Source organism: Bos mutus, chromosome 14, assembly GCF_027580195.1.
Source record: "Bos mutus isolate GX-2022 chromosome 14, NWIPB_WYAK_1.1, whole genome shotgun sequence".
In the NCBI taxonomy this organism is placed as follows: Eukaryota; Metazoa; Chordata; class Mammalia; order Artiodactyla; family Bovidae; genus Bos; species Bos mutus.
Window position 1 is genome coordinate 47,115,706 of NC_091630.1, and position 20,249 is coordinate 47,135,954.

Genomic DNA, 20,249 nt, shown 5'->3' on the forward strand with positions numbered 1-20,249 from the left:
ACTCTTTGCAACCCCATGGACCGCAGCACGTCGCTTCCCTGTCCTTCGCTATCTCCTGGCATTTGCTCAAGCTCATGTCTGTCGAGTTGGTGATGGTATCCAGTCATCTCATCATCTGTTGCCCTCTTTTCCTCCTGCCTTCAATCTTTCCCAGCATCAGGGTATTTTTCAATGTGTCAGCTCTTTGCCTCAGGTAACCAGAGTATTGGAGCTTTAGCTTCAGCATCAGTCCTTCCAATGAATATTCAGGATTGATTTTCTTTAGGATTGCCTGCTTTGGTCTTGCAGTCCAAGGGACTCTCAAGAGTCTTCTCCAGCACCACAGTTCCCACCATCTGCCAGTACCTATTCTAATACCTTCATACCAAACATCGGTACCCCCACTGTCTTCATGACTGGAGACATTCTCTAGCAAACAACAGACCTATAAAAGGGCCAATGGCAAAGGCTGTGATGACAAAAGGACTTCATTTTAAGGACAACTCCCCAGGGAGTCCTACTCTGGTTTTTAAGTTCTTTTGTGCATGAGTGTGTGAGACTCCTTCCTTCTGTTGGGCGCATATAGCATATTGCATCAATAGGTTCACTTCTAGGGGATTGTCTCTTACTAGTTTTCAAAGCTTTAGACTTAATTATAATTCCACCAGCCGTCTGTCTCTGTTAAGCCTCCCTGGGATCAAACAGAGATGGGAAGTCATCTCTGCTTTTCATTATCATAGTCATTATATGCACATTTGGATTGAAACAGTATTACTGTGAAATTTAAAAAGTGGTTGCAGTTTTACTACTGCTCAGAAGTCTTTTGTGCCTCAGAAGATATTTGGACCTGGAGAAGGAAATGGCAGCCCACTCCAGTATTCTTGCCTGGAGAATCACATGGACAGAGGAGCCTAGCGGGCTGCTGTCCATGGGATCATAAAAAGTCGGACACGACTGAAGTGACTTAGCAGCAGCAGATATTTGGAAGTGGATAATACACTGGTCATATGTCTCTTGATTTTGAGAACCAGCTTATGGTAACCAAGCAAAACTCAAAGAAGCAGCTTAAAGGGCATTTGTTGGGGGCTCCATAGGAAGGGCAGTGACCAACGCCAGGAGATGGGACGTGCATGCCACGTTCTAAGAACAGGAGAGAGAATGACAGGGAGTAGAGGAGATCAAGTGGGAGGAATAAAGGGGGGGTGTTGTGTGTGGGGCTTACAGGTTAGCAAACGTTGATTGATTGTTGATTGTATATCAAAAAAATATATCAAAAAAATGGTTGATTGTATATCACTAATTGTATCTTTAATATATGGGGACTCCAATACTGCCTGGAAAAGGCTCAGAGTTTCTAGGAGGCCAGGCTTCTTGACAAACTAATGACCTGAATATATACAGTTTTCATCTATTCCCAATACCTAATAGTTCTGGCTCACCTCTTCACTAGCTGGGCTGAAACTTTCGTAGGACCAGAAAGATGTATCTCCCTAAGGCCATCCTGTCTCTGGGAGAAACTTATGGTTTCCCCCAGAGAGATACGAAAATCTTTAGTGAATGCTAGTTATTTAGCCTAATTCTTATCCCTTTGATCATGGATTCTCTACTTTAAGTAATTACTAATTTCTGAGGGTGCCTGAAGACGTTGTGGGATGAGCAGTATATAGATAAAAGTGGTGTGGTTTTGTGTATGTGTGTGCTTATTCTTGGGCTTCCCAGGTGGATCTAATGGTAGGAGACATAAGAGACACAGGTTCGATCCCTGGGTCAGGAAGATCTCCTGGAGGAGGGCATGGCAGCCCACTCCTGTATTCTTGCCTAGAGAATCCCATGGACAGGGAAATCTGATGGGCTAACGTCCATAAGATTGCAGAGTTGGACGTGACTGAAGTGACTTAGAACACACATACACACACATGGTTATTCTCATCTTGCTTACTTAGGGTAAGGTCTAAGAGTAATTTATTTTCCTCCTTTTGCCTCTGAACATGTAATATAATAGAAAATTATGCAGATAATTGCAGATTTTCTATTTTCCCTTTTTCACTTTGGGTAGGAAAAAGTCATCTGTTACATAGCTATCCTCAAAGACTGCTAAATATTGCCTTTATTAAAAGAGGGCATAAATTTTGAGAAGCTAATCAAGGGTTTATGTTAAGTTTGAGAACCCCAAGTAGTTTATAACTAAACTCTTACTATGATTATGTATTTGGATGGCCAAAAAGTGTGTTTGAAACATGTTGGCCAACCTAATACAAAGTAGTTTGCTGGTCTTGCAGATTTTTCAGTCCTACTTCATGCTTCTGGTATCCTGTTACTCTGAAAAAAGGTGGGCAAACTCTATCATCCACATTTCAAGGAGGTATTTAAAGTATTCCCTATAATACAAATCAGAGATTTTTTTCCCATAAAATTAATCTAAATCAAAATCTAAAATACTTCCCTATATTATCACTGTGTCTGTTACTCTAAGGGGACTTTTGTGTGGGAAGAATACTATTTTAGCAAAATAAGGACATTACTTTGCCAACAAAGGTCCTTCTAGTCAAGGCTATGGTTTTTCCTGTGGTCATGTATGGATGTGAGAGTTGGACTGTGAAGAAGGCTGAGCGCCGAAGAATTGATGCTTTTGAACTGTGGTGTTGGAGAAGACTCTTGAGAGTCCCTTGGACTGCAAGGAGATCCAACCAGTCCATTCTGAAGATCAGCCCTGGGATTTCTTTGGAAGGAATGATGCTGAAGCTGAAACTCCAGTACTTTGGCCACCTAATGCGAAGAGCTGACTCATTGGAAAAGACTCTGATGCTGGGAGGGATTGGGGGCAGGAGGAGAAGGGGACGACAGAGGATGAGATGGCTGGATGGCATCACTGACTCGATGGACGTGAGTCTGAGTGAACTCCGGGAGTTTGTGATGGACAGGGAGGCCTGGCATGCTGCGATTCATGGGGTCGCAAAGAGTCGGACACAACTGAGTGACTGAACTGGACTGATGGGCTGAATAGACTAAGTTCTTACTAGCTATTTGAGCACAAACTGAGCACATCTTTCATTCCTTCCGCCTACCTTTTTTGTTTTACCCTCAAAAAGATTAGGAGAACTTCTTTGCACCTCATCTTAAAGAGTTTGTGGATTAGTCTATACAGCATAGTATCTGTGTTGGAAAAGAGATTGAACAGCATGTCAGGCTGATTTTAAAGCCTACATCCTTTATACTCAAAAAACACAGACTCCCCAGTAGCCTAAAAGCTTAGTGCTTACTGAAATACTTAAATCTGCCTTAAGATTTTTTGTTACCTTATCTAAGATTATTACCCAATAAAGGAACTACAGCTTCCATTTATTATATGTAGTTCACCTATTAGAGGCTCATGGGTCCTCAAAGGTAGGGATAGGCCTGTTTACTATTGTGTTCTCTGCAGCTGGCAGAAAGCTTAGTAGTGAATAAACAGTCAACATATATTTGTAATTGCATACTAATGCAAGTGAATGATTATAATCATTTGTTGTTCAGTTGCTAAATCGTGTCTGACTTGTGACCCCATGGAACTGTAGCACACCAGGCTTCCCTGTCCTTCACCATCTCCCAGAGTTTGCTCAAATTAATTTCCATTGAGTCGCTGATGCCATCCAATCATCATGGTCCAACTCTCACATCCATACATGACTACTGGAGAAACCATAGCTTTGACTGTATGGACCTTTGTCGGCAGTGTCTCTGCTTTTTACTCCATCTAGGTTTGTCATAGCTTTTCTTCCAAGGAGCAAGCGTCTTTTTTAATTTCATGGCTGTAGTCACCGTCTGCAGTGTTTTTGGAGCCCAAGAAAATAAAATCTGTCACTGTTTCCATTATTTCCCTATCTATTTGCCATGAAGTGATGGGCCTGGATGCCTTGATCATAGTTTTTTGAATGTTGAATTTTAAGCCAGCTTTTTCACTCTCCTCTTTTACTCTCATCAAGAGGCTCTTTAGTAGACCTACTAATTTTATTTACAAAGCATTAACAGGTTCCATAATTAGCTCAAGCCCAATTTTCAGATTTTTGAAAGTGATCATTTCACAGACCAATTCCTACAGTAGCCATAGGCTGTTTATACAGAGAACATCCTCAGTCAACATTGTTGCCGAGTTTGAATTTGCGCCATCATAACTGACTTGAGCCCCTTGGACTACAAGGAGATCAAACCAGTCAATGCTAAAGGAAATCAGTCCTGAATATTCATAGGAAGGACTGATGCTGAAGCTGAAACTCCAATACTTCGCTGCCACCTGATGCGAAGAATTGACTCCTTGGAAAAGACCCTGATGCTGGGAAAGATTGAAGACAGGAGGAGGAAGAGGATGACAGAGGATGAGATGGTTGGATGGCCTCACCGACTCGATGGACATGAGTTTGAGCAAGCTCCAGGAGTTGGTGATGGATAGGGAAGCCTGGTGTGCTGCAGTCCATGGGGTCTCAAAGAGTCATACATGACTGAGTGGCTGAACTCAACTGACTTGCATTTGATATGTACTAATTGTTTCATAAATGGAAACTTCAACCTGGACTTAGTAGTATTTATCAATGATGAATCAACTTTCACATAGTCTAAGAAACAGCTGAATGATAAAAAGATTAAGCAGTTTGTACACTTAGGTTTAATATCTTTACATACATGGTAAGGAGTTATGATTAGAGGTCATTTTTAAGGTGAAAAAATTAGAGGGGCGAAGATACATACATACTGCAGTGAAAAGAATATGCATATTATATAAGAATATATCTCCTACTGTATATCCACCATTTCCTTGTTAATTCAAGAAATAGTTATTAACTGATATGTCTAGAAATTTACCACATAGCACTCTAGCAAGGAGCAGTTCATAATCTCCTGTAATTTGCAGTCCTGTAGTCAGAGAAGGCAATGGCAACCCACTCCAGTACTCTTGCCTGGGAAATCTCATGGACGGAGGAGCCTGGTAGGCTGCAGTCCATGTGGTCGCTAAGAGTCGGACACGACTGAGTGACTTCACTTTCACTTTTCACTTTCATGCACTGGAGAAGGAAATGGCAACCCACTCCAGTGTTCTTGCCTGGAGAATCCCAGGGACGGCGGAGCCTGGTGGGCTGCCATCTATGGGGTCGCACAGAGTCGGACACGACTGAAGCGACTTAGCAACAGCAGCAGCAGCAGCAGTCAGATGACCACCATACTTGATGATCAGGACTGTATTCTCCAGAGGATAAGGGATACCCAGCCATGACTGTGGTGATTGAGGATAGTGTCTGCACACTAGTAATGCTTAAACTGAATCTTGAAGGAGAGGTAGAGAAACACTGGATGCTGTGCCAGGAAGGAGCAAAGCCATTCCTAATCCCGGGGACTGTGTGTGGCAGGGGAGGTGAGACATATGGGTAGAGTGCACAGAGATGGGACTAAGACAGTCACCCAAGCAGATGATGAACAACCTACAACCTTATGTACCAAGTTCAGGAGTTTGAATTCAATCCTGAAAGAGTTGGATGACCCGAAGGCTTGCAAACAGGAGAGTAATGTGATTGAGTCTGTGTCTGAGAAATACACTTAGGTAGTATTTTGAAACTTTGATTCAACAGATGCTTTGTTGTTATTCAGTTTCTCAGTCATATGTGACTCTGAAACCCCATGGGCTGCTGCACACCAGGCCTCCCTGTCATTCACCATCTCTTGGAGTTTGCTCAGATTCATTTCCATTGAGTCAGTGATGCCATCCAATCATCTCATCCTCTGTCATCCCCTTCTCCTATCTTCAGCCTTTCTCTGCATCAGGGTCTTTTCCAGTGGGTGATAGGTAGGGAGAAAAGACTGCAGGTAAGGAGTTATGAGGGGCATTTTTATCTGAAATCATGTACTTATTTATATATTACCATTTCAGCACAAATTGCTGATACTTGCCCTAAGGAAAGCAGAGAATGGATAATATAAAATATATATATATATATATATATATATGTAGCAAAGCAGTATTGCATGATAGTAAGGATGGATTTTGCAATCAGACTAACCTGGGCTTAAAATCTCAGTGTCATAATTCTGTAACTGACATACAGGTTTTGAAAGAGAGCAGAGGACTGGGGGAAGGCTCTGAAACGAGGATACCAGCCCTGCCACTTGCTGGAGACTGAGTGTGATGCTGAATAATTACTGAACTGTTTCTATCTCTGCTTCCTTGTCGTAAAATGAAAGTGTCTACCTCTCGGGGTGTGAGGATAGTTAAATGAGTTGCTAAAGCACTTAGAACACACTGACTTCTAAGAAATATTTAATATCCATTGGCTGTTTTGTGTTATTATCATGTAAGATCTCTGATCCCAGACAACCCCGAGTTATCTCCTAGTTTTGGGCTTCCCAGGTGGCGCTAGTGGTAAAGAACTCACCTGGCAATGCAGGAGACATAAGAGATGTGGGTTCAATCCCTGGGTTGGGAAGATCCCCTAGAGAAGGAAATGGCAGCCCACTCCAGTATTCTTGCCTGGAGAACTCCATAGACAGAGGAGCCTGATGGGCTACAGTCCATGGGGTCGTAAGTTGGACATGACTGAGCGACTAAGATCTCTGAGCCTCTGCCCTCCCCACTGTAAAATGGGGGTTGCACCTTTATCACTGGGTCTATTTCACCTAGTGGAGGCTCGAGGTTCTTTTTAAAAATTTTTTTTATTGTGGTAAAAGTCACATAAAATATTCTATTTTAACCATATTCAACTGTACAGTTCATTGGCACTAAGTACATTCACATTGTTGGGCACTCTCACCATCATCCATCTACCAAATTTTTCACCTTCCTAAACTGAAACTTTGTCCCCATTAAACACTAAGTCCCCATCCCCCCACCGCATGCCTCCATCCCCTGGCCCCTGGCATCTACCAGTGTACTTTCTGACTGTAGGTGTTTGACTATTCTGGGCGACTTGTGTAAGTAGAATAAAATAGTATTTGTCTCCACCTAATATATATAGGAATGCATGTTTAAGGTTCACTTAATACATGTCCTACAACAGATTATACCTTCTCTTCAGCTATAGACTTAAAATACTAACTCCAGTCCCTGTCATCTACTCAAAGGTTCAAACCTACTCAAAGAAGAGCAACTATTAGTAAAGAATAATACAGGTGACTTTTTTTTTTTTTTTTTTAAGCAAACATATCTACTGGGAATGGCTACTGCAGTGTTTCCATGGAAAGAGAGATTTACTTCCCCTGGAGATCCTCACTTCTCCTGATAGCCTTTGCAGGTCCTCTTAGTACCTGGAGTACTCCATAAGTGCTTGCTCAGTTAATACCCAGTGTGGGTAGGATTTAGGTCTGGGTGCTCCTGTGGTTTGGTGAAGCATGGGAAAGGGGTATGATCTGAGATGTAAATTTGGTAGGTTGATTACATTTTAGGCAAGTACACCATTTTTCCAGATTGATATGATTGAGGTTGTGAACCTGAGCCAGCCCATCTGCTTCCGGTCTTCATACACTAGTTTGTTTTACCATTCACCGAATTGCAGCATGCACTGATACACTTTTGTTTAATGCCCTGCTCTTCTGGGACATTTCTGTTGCTGTGCCCTTCAATGATTGTTAGGCTCTCCATCAGAGACATGATTAAGGATGATAAAACCCTCACTGAACAACATTTGACTTTTCAGTGGTTTCATAAAAGGTATGGTAATCGAAGATATTTGAAACCTAATTGTGTGACCTTAGGCTAGTTTTTAAACATCTTTAGGCTGTGGTTTTCTCATCTTTCAAATGTGACAATTATAGTAAATATCTCATGAAATTGCCACAAGAAGCAAATAAGCTATTACTTGTAAGGTGCTTAGCACAATGCCTGACATGTAGTAAATGCTCAAGAAACAAGCTATTTTTAAAATGATTACTCTTCCAGGTGAAAATTCTACATAAATATTGCCCGTGCAATAAATTGAGACTGTTCTATTGCTACCTTAATTCTTAAAATTGGAGCAGTCTTTTCAGGCCGTTTGCTGTGCTTGCGTTCTTGTAACACACTAGCGTCTAAATGTAGGTATTTGTTAAAAGTCATCAAATGGCACGTTTAAGATTAACAGGCCACATACATGCTTAATTCTTTTTCATATATGGATGTTCTATTATGTTTATGAAATCACAACAGATTTTCTTGTCTGAAAATTCACAGTGGGTTTTTGACATCAGGCACTTTCTCAATCAACAGATTAAAAATAGGCTATCATCTGGGTTCTGAAATATTTTGATGTTAGAAAGAGGGCTTCATTCTCCAGAAGGTTAGAAGCCACTGAGTCAAACAAAAGTGCTCTCAGAGTTTAGAGAAAAGAGCTCTTCAGCTTGCTGAGGTCTGGCCAGGCTTCAAGGAGGAGATGGAATCTGAGCTGAGTGTTTGGGAAATGGGTAGAACCTGAATAGATAGAGAAGAGATGGAATGCATTCTAAATGAGGGACCAATATGAACAAGGGTAGGATAGTGTGGGAGACAGGGAGGAGACTAGTGGAGCTGAAAAAGGAGTCGATAGTAGATAAGGTTAGAAGGATCATCTGAAGCCAAACTGGAGGACCCTGAATACTAGGCTAAGGAATTTGGACTTTATCCTGGAGCCAGTAGAGAAGCCATTGAATATTTTGAATGAGGGTTGATATGGTGCAAGTGTTTTAGGTATGAATCTGGCAGCAATTTCAAGGGTAGATTGGATTGAGGGAGACAGGTACAGCAAAATGGAGGCTCATGAGATCTGCCTGAATTCTGTGTGTTAGGAAGCTGAACAACAACAAAACTGGAATCCTGTCCAGGCCGCATACATGTTTAATTCTTGTATGTTCATGAAAACACAACAAATTTTCATGTTTGAAAATTCACAGTGGGTTTTTGTCATCGGGCACTTTCTCAATCAACAGATTAAAAATAGGCTATCATCTGGATTCTGAAATATTTTGATGTTAGAAACAGGGCTTCATTCTCAAGAAGGTTAGAAGCCACTGAGTCAAACATTCAAAGGGATATCTCAAAGGAACAGTCATCATTTACCAAGTATCATTTCTTTCACCAAAAAGTCAATTAGTCTAGACCTCTACATAAGTCATTGTGCAGTGCCCTTCCAATATGCTATACTTCCTGTGAATAACGAGTTTCGATTGACCAACATTCCTTGTTGGCTGTGTACACCCTTAAGTTCAAGTTTAGTCTATGTGTGTTGATTTGGTTTTCAAAAGATAGTATTGCTATTTTGAAGAGTTACTCTTACTCTTTGCAACCCCATGGACTGTAGCCCACCAGGCTCCTCTCTCCCTGGAATTCTCCAGGCAAGAATACTGGAGTGGGTAGCCTTTCCCTTCTCCAGGGGATCTTCCAGACCCAGGAATTGAACCCAGGTCTCCCTCATTGCAGGCAGATTATTCTTTACCATATGAGTCACCAGGGAAGCCCCTTTTAAGAAAAAGAAGATGCTTTTAAGTTTAATTAGGTCCCATTTGTTTATTTTTGCTTTTATTTCCAATATTCTGGGAGGTGGGTCATAGAGGATCCTGCTGTGATGTATGTCGGAGAATGTTTTGCCTATGTTCTCCTCTAGGAGTTTTATAGTTTCTGGTCTTACGTTTAGATCTTTAATCCATTTTGAGTTTATTTTTGTGTATGGTGTTAGAAAGTGTTCTAGTTTCATTCTTTTACAAGTGGTTGACCAGATTTCCCAGCACCCCTTGTTAAAGAGATTGTCTTTAATCCATTGTATATTCTTGCCTCCTTTGTCAAAGATAAGGTGTCCATATGTGCTTGGATTTATCTCTGGGCTTTCTATTTTGTTCCATTGATCTATATTTCTGTCTCTGTGCCAGTACCATACTGTCTTGATGACTGTGGCTTTGTAGTAGAGCCTGAAGCCAGGTAGGTTGATTCCTCCAGTTCCATTCTTCTTTCTCAAGATCGCTTTGGCTATTCGAGGTTTTTTGTATTTCCATACAAATTGTGAAATTATTTGTTCTAGCTCTGTGAAGAATACCGTTGGTAGCTTGATAGGGATTGCATTGAATCTATAAATTGCTTTGGGTAGTATACTCATTTCACTATATTGATTCTTCCAATCCATGAACATGGTATATTTCTCCATCTATTATTGTCCTCTTTGATTTCTTTCACCAGTGTTTTATAGTTTTCTATATATAGGTCTTTAGCTTCTTTAGGTAGATATATTCCTAAGTATTTTATTCTTTCCGTTGCAATGGTGAATGGAATTGTTTGCTTAATTTCCCTTTCTAGTTTTCTCATTATTAGTGTATAGGAATGCAAGGGATTTCTGTGTGTTGATTTTATATCCTACAACTTTACTATAGTCATTTATTATTTCTAGTAATTTTCTGGTGGAGTCTTTAGGGTTTTCTATGTAGAGGATCATGTCATCTGCAAATAGTGAGAGTTCTACTTCTTCTTTTCCAATTTGGATTCCTTTTATTTCTTTTTCTGCTCTGATTGCTGTGGCCAAAACTTCCAAAACTATGTTGAATAGTAATGGTGAAAGTGGGCACCCTTGTCTTGTTCCTGACTTTAGAGGAAATGCTTTCAATTTTTCACCATTGAGGATAATGTTTGCTGTGGGTTTGTCATATATAGCTTTTATTATGTTGAGGTATGTTCCTTCTATTCCTGCTTTCTGGAGAGTTTTTATCATAAATGGATGTTAAATTTTGTCAAAGCCTTAAGAATGGGAGAAAATAATAGCAAATGAAGCAACTGACAAACAACTATCTCAAAAATATACAAGCAACTCCTACAGCTCAACTCCAGAAAAATAAATGACCCAATCAAAAAATGGGCCAAAGAACTAAATAGACATTTCTCCAAAGAAGACATACAGATGGCTAACAAACACATGAAGAGATGCTCAACATCACTCATTATCAGAGAAATGCAAATCAAAACCACTATGAGGTACCATTTCACACCAGTCAGAATGGCTGTGATCCAAAAGTCTACAAGCAATAAATGCTGGAGAGGGTGTGGAGAAAAGGGAACCCTCTTACACTGTTGGTGGGAATGCAAACTAGTACAGCCACTATGGAGAACAGTGTGGAGATTCCTTAAAAAACTGGAAATAGAACTGCCTTATGATCCAGCAATCCCACTGCTGGGCATACACACTGAGGAAACCAGAAGGGAAAGAGAGACGTGTACCCCAGTGTTCATTGCAGCACTGTTTATAATAGCCAGGACATGGAAGCAACCTAGATGCCCATCAGCAGATGAATGGATAAGAAAGCTGTGGTACATATACACAATGGAGTATTACTCAGCCATTAAAAAGAATACATTTGAATAAGTTCTAATGAGGTGGATGAAACTGGAGCCTGTTATACAGAGTGAAGTAAGCCAGAAGGAAAGACACCAATACAGTATACTAACACATATATATGGAATTTAGAAAGATGGTAACAATAACCCTGTGTACGAGACAGCAAAAGAGATACTGATATAGAACAGTCCTATGGACTCTGTTGGAGAGGGAGAGGGTGGGAAGATTTGGGAGAATGGCATTGAAACATTATACATGTAATTATAAATTACATGTATAATATCATGTATGAAACGAGTTGCCAGTCCAGGTTCGATGCACGATACTGGATGCTTGGGGCTGGTACACTGGGACGACCCAGAGGGATGGTATGGGGAGGGAGGAGGGAGGAGGGTTCAGGATGGGGAACACATGTATACCTGTGGTGGATTCATTTCGATATTTGGCAAAACTAATACAATTTTGTAAAGTTTAAAAATAAAATTAAAAAAGAAAGAAAAAGAAGATGAATTTAAATTTTACAGTACTCATAATCATATTCCAGACTGTAAAACCAATCTGAACATAAAGGGATACCTTGTTTTCCAAATGGGTATTAACCAAAGAAAAATCATTTCATTCATGGATATATATTCTTTTCAATAAAGGAGAAATAGTTGAATGGCTGCTTATAATCTTTTACTTTATTTACTTATGTCTAAAATAAAATATACAAATGTAGGAATATTGCTATCTTCTACTTTTTATCCATTTTTCTATATGCCTTTGGTATCCCTTGATGCCACTTTCTGAGTCATTTGACACATTTTTTTAAAATGTACGTTTCTACTTCTGCCTCATGACTTTAGATAGGGCACTCATTAAATCTGTGAGTGATACTATCATTGAATCCAAACTATAACTTAACATTACAATGGTTATGCTTTTGTCTTATAGGTTATTTATTATCTGTACAGCATAATCATGTGTGGTGTAGCTCTTTAAAGTTCTGTGTAAAGGTTTGCTTACAGTAATATCTAATATTTTGCCTTGGACTGATCATGCCCACAAATTATTATTAAATATATGTGACTTATCTCTCTTTTTAAAGATCAGGAAGGATTCTCTCTAAATATACCAAAAAATCCAATGATTGATATTCCTTTATGTGAGTATATCTTCTCCAAAGAGTACTTTGCTCAAAATAATATGAGGGAAATGTGTCTTGTGAGTGAGAGGTTTTATAAGAACCTGCATAGAAGTTGACAGAGTGATAATTTCGGAGGAATAAAATGTAATTTTCAGTTTAATCATATACAGTGTGTTTAATTGCCCTATACAATGTGCCCAGTGGTATGAAGTCAGTTATAATCTGCTTTTCAAAGTCAGTTGTACATTTTTACCTTCATCCATTTCTTCAGTGAATATTGAGTTCCAATTATGTGTGAAGCACTGGGCTATGTTCTATAGGGACATAAAAAGTTGGAGTTCCAACTATGAAGAAATCTATAACATATTTGGATAAGACTATGAAATGTAAAGCAAGGTTGAATAAGATATGTGTTCTAAATGAGGTACAAACTCAGATTTAGTGGTTCAAGGAAAAGAAGCATAACCCCTGAGTAGTAGATCAGGCAAATCTTCACAAAGCAAATGGGACTTCAATTGAACCATGAAGGATTCAGATCATTGGAAACTGTAGAACATTTAACGTCAGAAGGAAAGGCACTAGCAATACTGTGGAATTGAGGAAGTATTAAACATTTGGTGGGCCAGTTTGGTAGGCCAGTGTTGGTTGGTTTGTTTGGGCGTGTGATTCTTTGTCTATAAAATGGAGATAAGTGTCAGATAGCAAAGTTAGGATAATTAAATGTGACTGTTTTGTAGTGCTCTTGTATTCTTGTAAGTTACTAGTTGTTATACAAATACAAAGTGTGTATAAAGGAAGTGGCATGGAAAGCAAAAAAAGAAAAAAGCTTCGTCTCATACAGGGCCTTAAGAATATGATAAAGTTGTTGGTGGTGGTATTCACTTGCTAATTCATGTCTGACTCTTTGTGACCCCATGGCTTGCAGCACTTCAGGCTCCCCTGTCCTTTACTATCTCCCAGAGTTTGCTCAAATTCATGACTTTTGAGTTGGTGATGCTATCTAACCGTCTTATCCTCTGCTTCCCCCTTCTCCTTTTGCCTTCAGTCTTTCCCAGCATCAGAGTCTTTTCCAGTGATAAAGTTATGATAACTTAATTCAGAAGAAAATGAAAAGCCTGTTGAAGACCTCAGCAGCAGAGTGACTTGCTCCAGTCTAGTCTATAGAAAGATAAATATCTCTGTTCAAAATAAAGACTGAAAGGCCAATTGATTGGCTTTTCAGAGAGAAGAGGTATACAGTAATTAGGCTTGTGACTGTGAAATTAGGGGAAAGGTGGTTGTGAAAGATGAGACCAACAGAGATGATAGATTGACAGTGGAGTGTGAGGAGAGAGTTGCTGGGAGGAATCAGCGTGAAATGCTCAATCTAGATGGTGTGACCACTAGAAAAGGATAGGATGAGGAGATCACATTGGAGCATTGGATTTACCCTTGATCCAGACAAGGGCATTGCACAATTGGAATATGAGGATTGGTCCCCATGAGAAAGTTGTGCGTGTGGATAAAGATTTGAGAGTTGACTACATGGAGAAGATTTTTTTAAACAGTTGCAAGGAAAGACATGATTGCGAAGGAAAATTTAGTTGGATAAGGAGGAAGTACAATTATCGAACCATAGAGTAAGCAGAGGAGAACAGTCCAGAAGAAAAAATACAAGGAGAACAGGGAAACGTTGTGTTGTATTGATCAATGATGAGAAAAATGTCAGGGGAAGGCCCATTCTACAGAAAAATTAAGGAAAATCAGGATGGAGAAGAGTTTGAATTAGGCAATTAAAATCCTTTTAGTAAAATAGTAACTATAAAGGGATATTTAAGAGGACTAAAGATGGAGAAGGAAATGGCAACCCATTCCAGTGTTCTCGCCTGGAGAATCCCAGGGATGGGGAGGCCTGGTGGGCTCCCGTCTGTGGGGTCGCACAGAGTCGGACATGACTGAAGTGACTTAGCAGCAGCAGTAGCAGCAAAGAGAGAGTAGATACTAAGTTCGAAGGCAGATTTTTAGAAAACTTAGTGATGAAAGAAGGGAGAGAAATAGATAATGGTTGAGAAAAGATTTTTTTTTAATTAGGCGAGACCTGCCTATTTGCTTATTTATTTAGATTTTGGTTTTTCTTTTATTAAAACATTTTATTAGAGTATAGTTAATTTACAAATTTTGTTAGTTTCAGGTGTATAGCAAGGTGAATCAGTTATATAGATACTTTCATCCACTTGTTTGTAGATTGTTTTTCAATATAGGCCCTTAAGAGTATTAAGTAGAGTTCCCTGTTCCGTACAGTATTAGTTATCTATTTTATATTGGTTTGTGAGTGCTTGCTAAGTTGCTTCTGTCGTGTGCAACTCTCTGAGACCCTATGGACTGTAGCCCGCCAGGCTCCTCTGTCCATGGGATTCTCCAGGCAAGAATACTGGAGTGGATTGCCATGCCCTTCTCCAGGGGATCTTCCCAACCCAGGGATTGAACCCGTTGTCTCTTATGCCTCCTGCATTGGCATGTGGGTTCTTACCCACTAGTGCCACCTGGGGAGCAAACTAGAATTTCTCATCAATAACCCTAACAGTCATATGCATATGTGATGATGTGTTTATATGTGCTCAGTCACGTCTGACTCTTTGCAACCCCATGAACTGTAACCCACCAGGCTCCTCTATCTATGGGATTTTCCAAGCTAGAATACTGTGGTGGTTTGCCACTTCCTTCTCCAGGGGGTCTTCCTGGCCCAGGGATTGAACCCACATCTCTTGCATCTCCTGCATTGGCAGGTGGATTCTTTACCACTGGCAGCACCTGGGAAGTCCCTATATTGGTTTAATTAACCTTATTATTTACTTTATCTGTAGTGTGTGTTTATCTATCTCAGTCTCTCACTTTATCTCTTCTTCCACTTTACCTCCTGTAACCATAAGTTTTTGTACATCTGTGACTCTATATCTGTTTTATAAATAAGTTCATTTGTACCATTTTTTAAGATTCTACATATAATTAGTATCATACAATATTTGTCTTTATCTTGACTGACTTCACTCAATGTAACAATGTTGCTTCAAGTGGCATTAGTTCATCCTTCTATATGGCTGAGTAATATTCTATTGGAATATTCATTGGAAGGACTGATGCTGAAGCTGAAACTCCAATACTTTGGCCACCTGATGTGAAGAACTGACTCATTTGAAAGGACCTTGATTCTGGGAAGTTTGAAGGCGGGAGGAGAAGGGGACGACAGAGGATGAGATGGTTGGATGGCATCACCAACTCAATGGACATGAGTTTGGGTAAACTCCAGGAGTTGGTGATGGACAGGGAGGCCTGGCATGCTGCGGTTCAGGGAGTCTCAAAGAGTCGGACACGACTGAATGACTGAACTAAACTGAATATTCCATTGTATATACATACCACATCTTCTTTATCCATTCCTGTATCAATGGATATTTAGGTTGCTTCCATGTCCTGGCTATTGTAAATAGTTCTGCTGTCTGTCTGTAAAATTAGGTGAGGCAGAAGGGAAATAGTCCCTTGGGATGAAGTGATTGAATTTGTTGAGACCAAATAACCAAATAGTGGGGTATTGTTGCAAAGAAGATATGGATGTTGCATCAGTAATAAAGGTGCTTGATGAGCATGGAATCATGGTATGATGGGTTAGTTGGTTGATCTTGAGAGTGATCTGATAGATCTATCTCCACTTAAATTTATGGTGAATCAAAAGAGGGTTCTCTTTTTCATGGACCATATACAGTATCGTGCGTGCTCCGTCGTTTCAGTCGTGTCTGACTCTTTGTGACCTCATGGACTGTAGCCCACCAGGCTCCTCTGTCCTTGGAATTTCCCCAGCAAGAATACTGGAATGGGTTGCCATTTCCACTTCCAGGGGATCTTCCCGACTCAGAGATTGAACCTGTGTCTCTTATGTTTCCTGCATGGTAGCCGGGTTCTTTACCACTAACATCACCTGGGAAGCTCTAACATAATAGTATATTCACCCTGAATAGTGCTGGAGACAGATGCCCACATTTTCTCCTGGAATCTTCTATCATGATTGCCATGGTCAGCATTCTTCCTCTAGTCCGTTTCTTCAGAAAGAGTATACACTGATTGTAATGACAGAGGTGTATGTTTTATTAATATAATCACGATTTAGTCCTGCCTTCTTGTTATATCCAAATTACCTTGATTTGATTTTGGCTGTCCTGAGGCAGTGGCTTCATGGTTGATCATAGACAAGCCATTTAGCTTCAGATTCTTCTCATTTACTTTTCAAAGGGTAAGCTTCACTTTAATGTGAAGTTTGTAACAGATTCTGTCCCAGAAGAAACCACTTTGATTTCTCATCATCATTTTAATAAGACACTCTAATGACAGAGTAGCTATAAAAGCATGGCATCTGGACCTAGCTCAGTGTTCAATGATTTATAAGCATTTATCTTTTTAAAATATTCTTATGGGTGTATTGTCTCCAGTTACTGATGAGGAAGCAGAAGCACACAGAAATTGAGTCGCTTTTCCAGGTTCATACTGTTAATAGCAAATCTAGATTGAACTTCAATTGATAATTTCAAAGCTGGTGCTTTTAACTCTATTCTTTCCTTTATTCATTCATTCACTTATTTATTACGTGTTTTAACTCTATTCCCTGTTGCTCCCTGTACTGTTCCCTAGGAGGAAGGCATTCAGTCTAGTAGTTATATAATACTGCTACTAATGATGATGATAAACATAGTTTTAGTTCCTTCTGTATGTTAGGTACTTTACATACATTTTATGGATCTGTACTACATTCCTAGGATGTAGATAACATTTTTTTTTTCTTGTGACAGGAACCTAGCAACTTTCAAATATGCAGTATAATATTATTGACTATAGTCACCCTCTCCATGGCTTATTTATCTTACAGCTGGAAGTTTGTATCTCTTGACCCCCTGCGTCCATTTCACCCACCCCCTAAACCCCCTTTGGCAACCACTTTGTATCTGTGAGCATCTGTTCTCTTTGTGAGTTTTGCTTTGTAGATTCCACAAAGAAGTGAAATCATACAGTGTTTCTTTCTCTTTTGACGCATTTCACTAATACTCTCAAGATCCACTCATGCTATCACAGATGGAAAGATTTTATTCTTTTTTTTTATGGTTAAGTGTATTCTGTATATAAATGCCACTGTAGATATCACTTCTTAAATTTTGTAGATGAGATAACCAGTGTTGAAGAGATGGAATAACTTCACAAAGTCTTATGGTGGGTATTTGAATTATTTGCCTTCAAAACAAAAGCTCAGAGGCACTGACAGATGGAAGTGTGTGGCACCTCTGGAGGATATAGCAGGTTGCCCAGTATAGCTCAAGCCTAAAGTGCGTGGTTAGGAGAAGCTGTTGAAAGGATCAGGGAGATTAAAGTGGGGAAAAAGAATTTCTGAGTGTTTTTTTTTTTTTTTTTCTGAGTATGTTTTAAAGGATGAGTCCTTAAATATCAGATAGGAGATTGAAAATTCAGAGTGGTAGAGAAAAGACAGATTCTTGAGTGGGGGCAAAAGAGAATAAAAGTTCCTGCTTTCTGACAGAATGAAATCATATAGCAAAGGAAAAAGTGTGGTGGAGAGAGAAGAATCCTACTATTATTTAAAGGAAAACAGGTTATTCATAGATTTTTTTTCTTTTCAGATAGGTAGTGTAGAGGGGATCCTTATTGTTGGACATAACTGCACCTTAAATGATCAAACTTTAAAAAACCCAGTATGTTGTGTTTTTAAATTCAGAGCTTTGGTAAGGTGCTTTATTATGTCGCTTATGACATATTTATAAATGTCATGGCACTAGTAAGGATATGTAAAGCTTTGGTGGCCACAGGATTATTATCTTGTCTTTTTTAATCTTCTGGTGGGTGTATGCTTGGCGTGCCCAAAGCCAGCAGCCGTCTCTGTTTATTTAGCTCTCATTCAGAAACTATTTTCTATCACAGTAAGTCACGAGTCTCTGTAGCATCAGGTGGCTGGTGATGGCAGGTTGACCTACAGTACCTGATAAGATCACGAATATTCTGGTAGTTACTTTATGTACTGGCTCTTCTCTTTAACAGTGAGTGAACCTAAAAAAAAAAAAAAATGGATTCGCCAGGAAAAGGGAGTCTTTAGTCTATGGATGAGTGTATTTGAACAATGGCAAAAAGCAATGGGCTTGAGGCCTAAAAGGTTAAGTATCCCCTTCTTTTCCTTCCTATTCTTTTTGCATATTTTTAATGGCATCTCAAGGACAATTGAATATGCCTCTTGGGAGTGAAAACTATTTGATTAAGCCAAATATGGAGAGTAGCTGGGGTGGGTCGTAGGTGTACAAAGGTAGCAGTAGTTAGGCAGAGTCAAGCTTTCATGAATTTTGCAGCCCAATCTACAGAATCAAGGATCTCAGATTTGGCAAAGACTTAGGAGTCGCCTGGGCTAACATCTCACACTGTAAATTTCTTCCTCACCATCCTTGCTGGGCAGCCAGGTGAGTGTGGACCTTCCACTTGAGATCTGCCAGTGAGCTCTCTAGCCTGGAAGCATCAACACTCTAGGAATCCAAGGACTGTAGGGGTTTTGCTTCCCGTTAGTCTACAGAGTGTGGCAGTGCCTCCATTGCTGTACTGTGTTGTCAGGTAGCTCTTATTGTTGGGATGTGCCACTTAACTGCCAGTGTTTTCAGCCTTGGAATAAAAAATAGCTAACATGAAATCCCATTTCAGCCACTTGGGCAATTTCCTTATATCTCTGCTTTCAGTTTTTGCATGTGAAACTAGAGAGTTTGCGCATTGTCTTCTGAGATCTACCTGTAGAATTATTTAAAGGGATTAATTAGAATGTCTATAAAGACTCTCACACGTCGTAGGTGCTTTGTAGGACCTATTCCTCTTGGGCATAGCTCTGGACTTTTTCTGGTCATGTGATATTTGATACTAAGTTCAGATCCCAGTGGTAATCTGTCAAGTACAGAGTTGATCTAGAACTATTGCTTTGTGTGTACAGGACATTGCATGAGTTCTTTTTAAAGCAGTAAGATAAGGATGTGGGTAAGTGAGCAGGAAAGTGCACCAGCACAGGTTTCCCTGGCTTCTTGAATCTGTGGCACTGTAATGAGTATGAAGAGCAATACTGTTAAGTTTCGCGGAGGCGTGAAGAGAAGAGGGAAATACAGGCTTATATCAGAATTTATTAGCATCAACTAAGACTTCTAATCTAAAAGAAGTGGGAAAGTACAAACTTCAATCACACTGTTTGTTCTACATTAGAACAGTCAGTTGAAGTGATTTCCTTTGGACTCAACTTGGTTTAGAGACAGTCTACATAATTAATGTTTTGAAAGTAACTATCTGCTGCAACTATTCATAATGTGTATTTTAAACTACTCATTATGCACGAGTGAAAGATTTGAAGGCCCAAGAGGGTAAATTTGTCCTTTGCCTTATGTTTATATGACATTGGCAATGTTAAAAGAAGGAAAAGCTGCATTTTCTCCATTATCTTTCCCCATTCCAGAATGTATTTACATGGTGAGAGAAGCCTCCCCAAATATTCTCTTGTTGTGGCCTTCATTTTGGGATACATGTTATTGATTTTTAGGTAACCTTTAAAATATTATTATACTCTTTTTGAAAACCTGTTAATAGGGATGTATAACTTCCACAAAGTAGGCTGGGCAAATTCCAATGATAGCACTTTGCGAGTAATTTCTAGGGAAAATAATGGTTCTACCCTTTTATTTTAAAAAATATAAAACTAAGAGAAAAAGGGTCCAGAGGTGGTCTGGCTTATCTGCAATAATCCCATCACTATAACAGTAGAGTGGATTTGCTTTGGAAAACCAATAGCATAAATCTAAATGTCTTTA

General features: G+C 39.6%; 1 protein-coding gene across 8 annotated transcripts in view; it reads left to right on the forward strand.

The window, feature by feature from the left end:
- Positions 1-20,249, forward strand: part of EYA1 (EYA transcriptional coactivator and phosphatase 1) — a 193,975-nt gene that overhangs the window by 13,372 nt on the left and 160,354 nt on the right. The gene's annotated exons all lie outside the window — the stretch shown is intronic.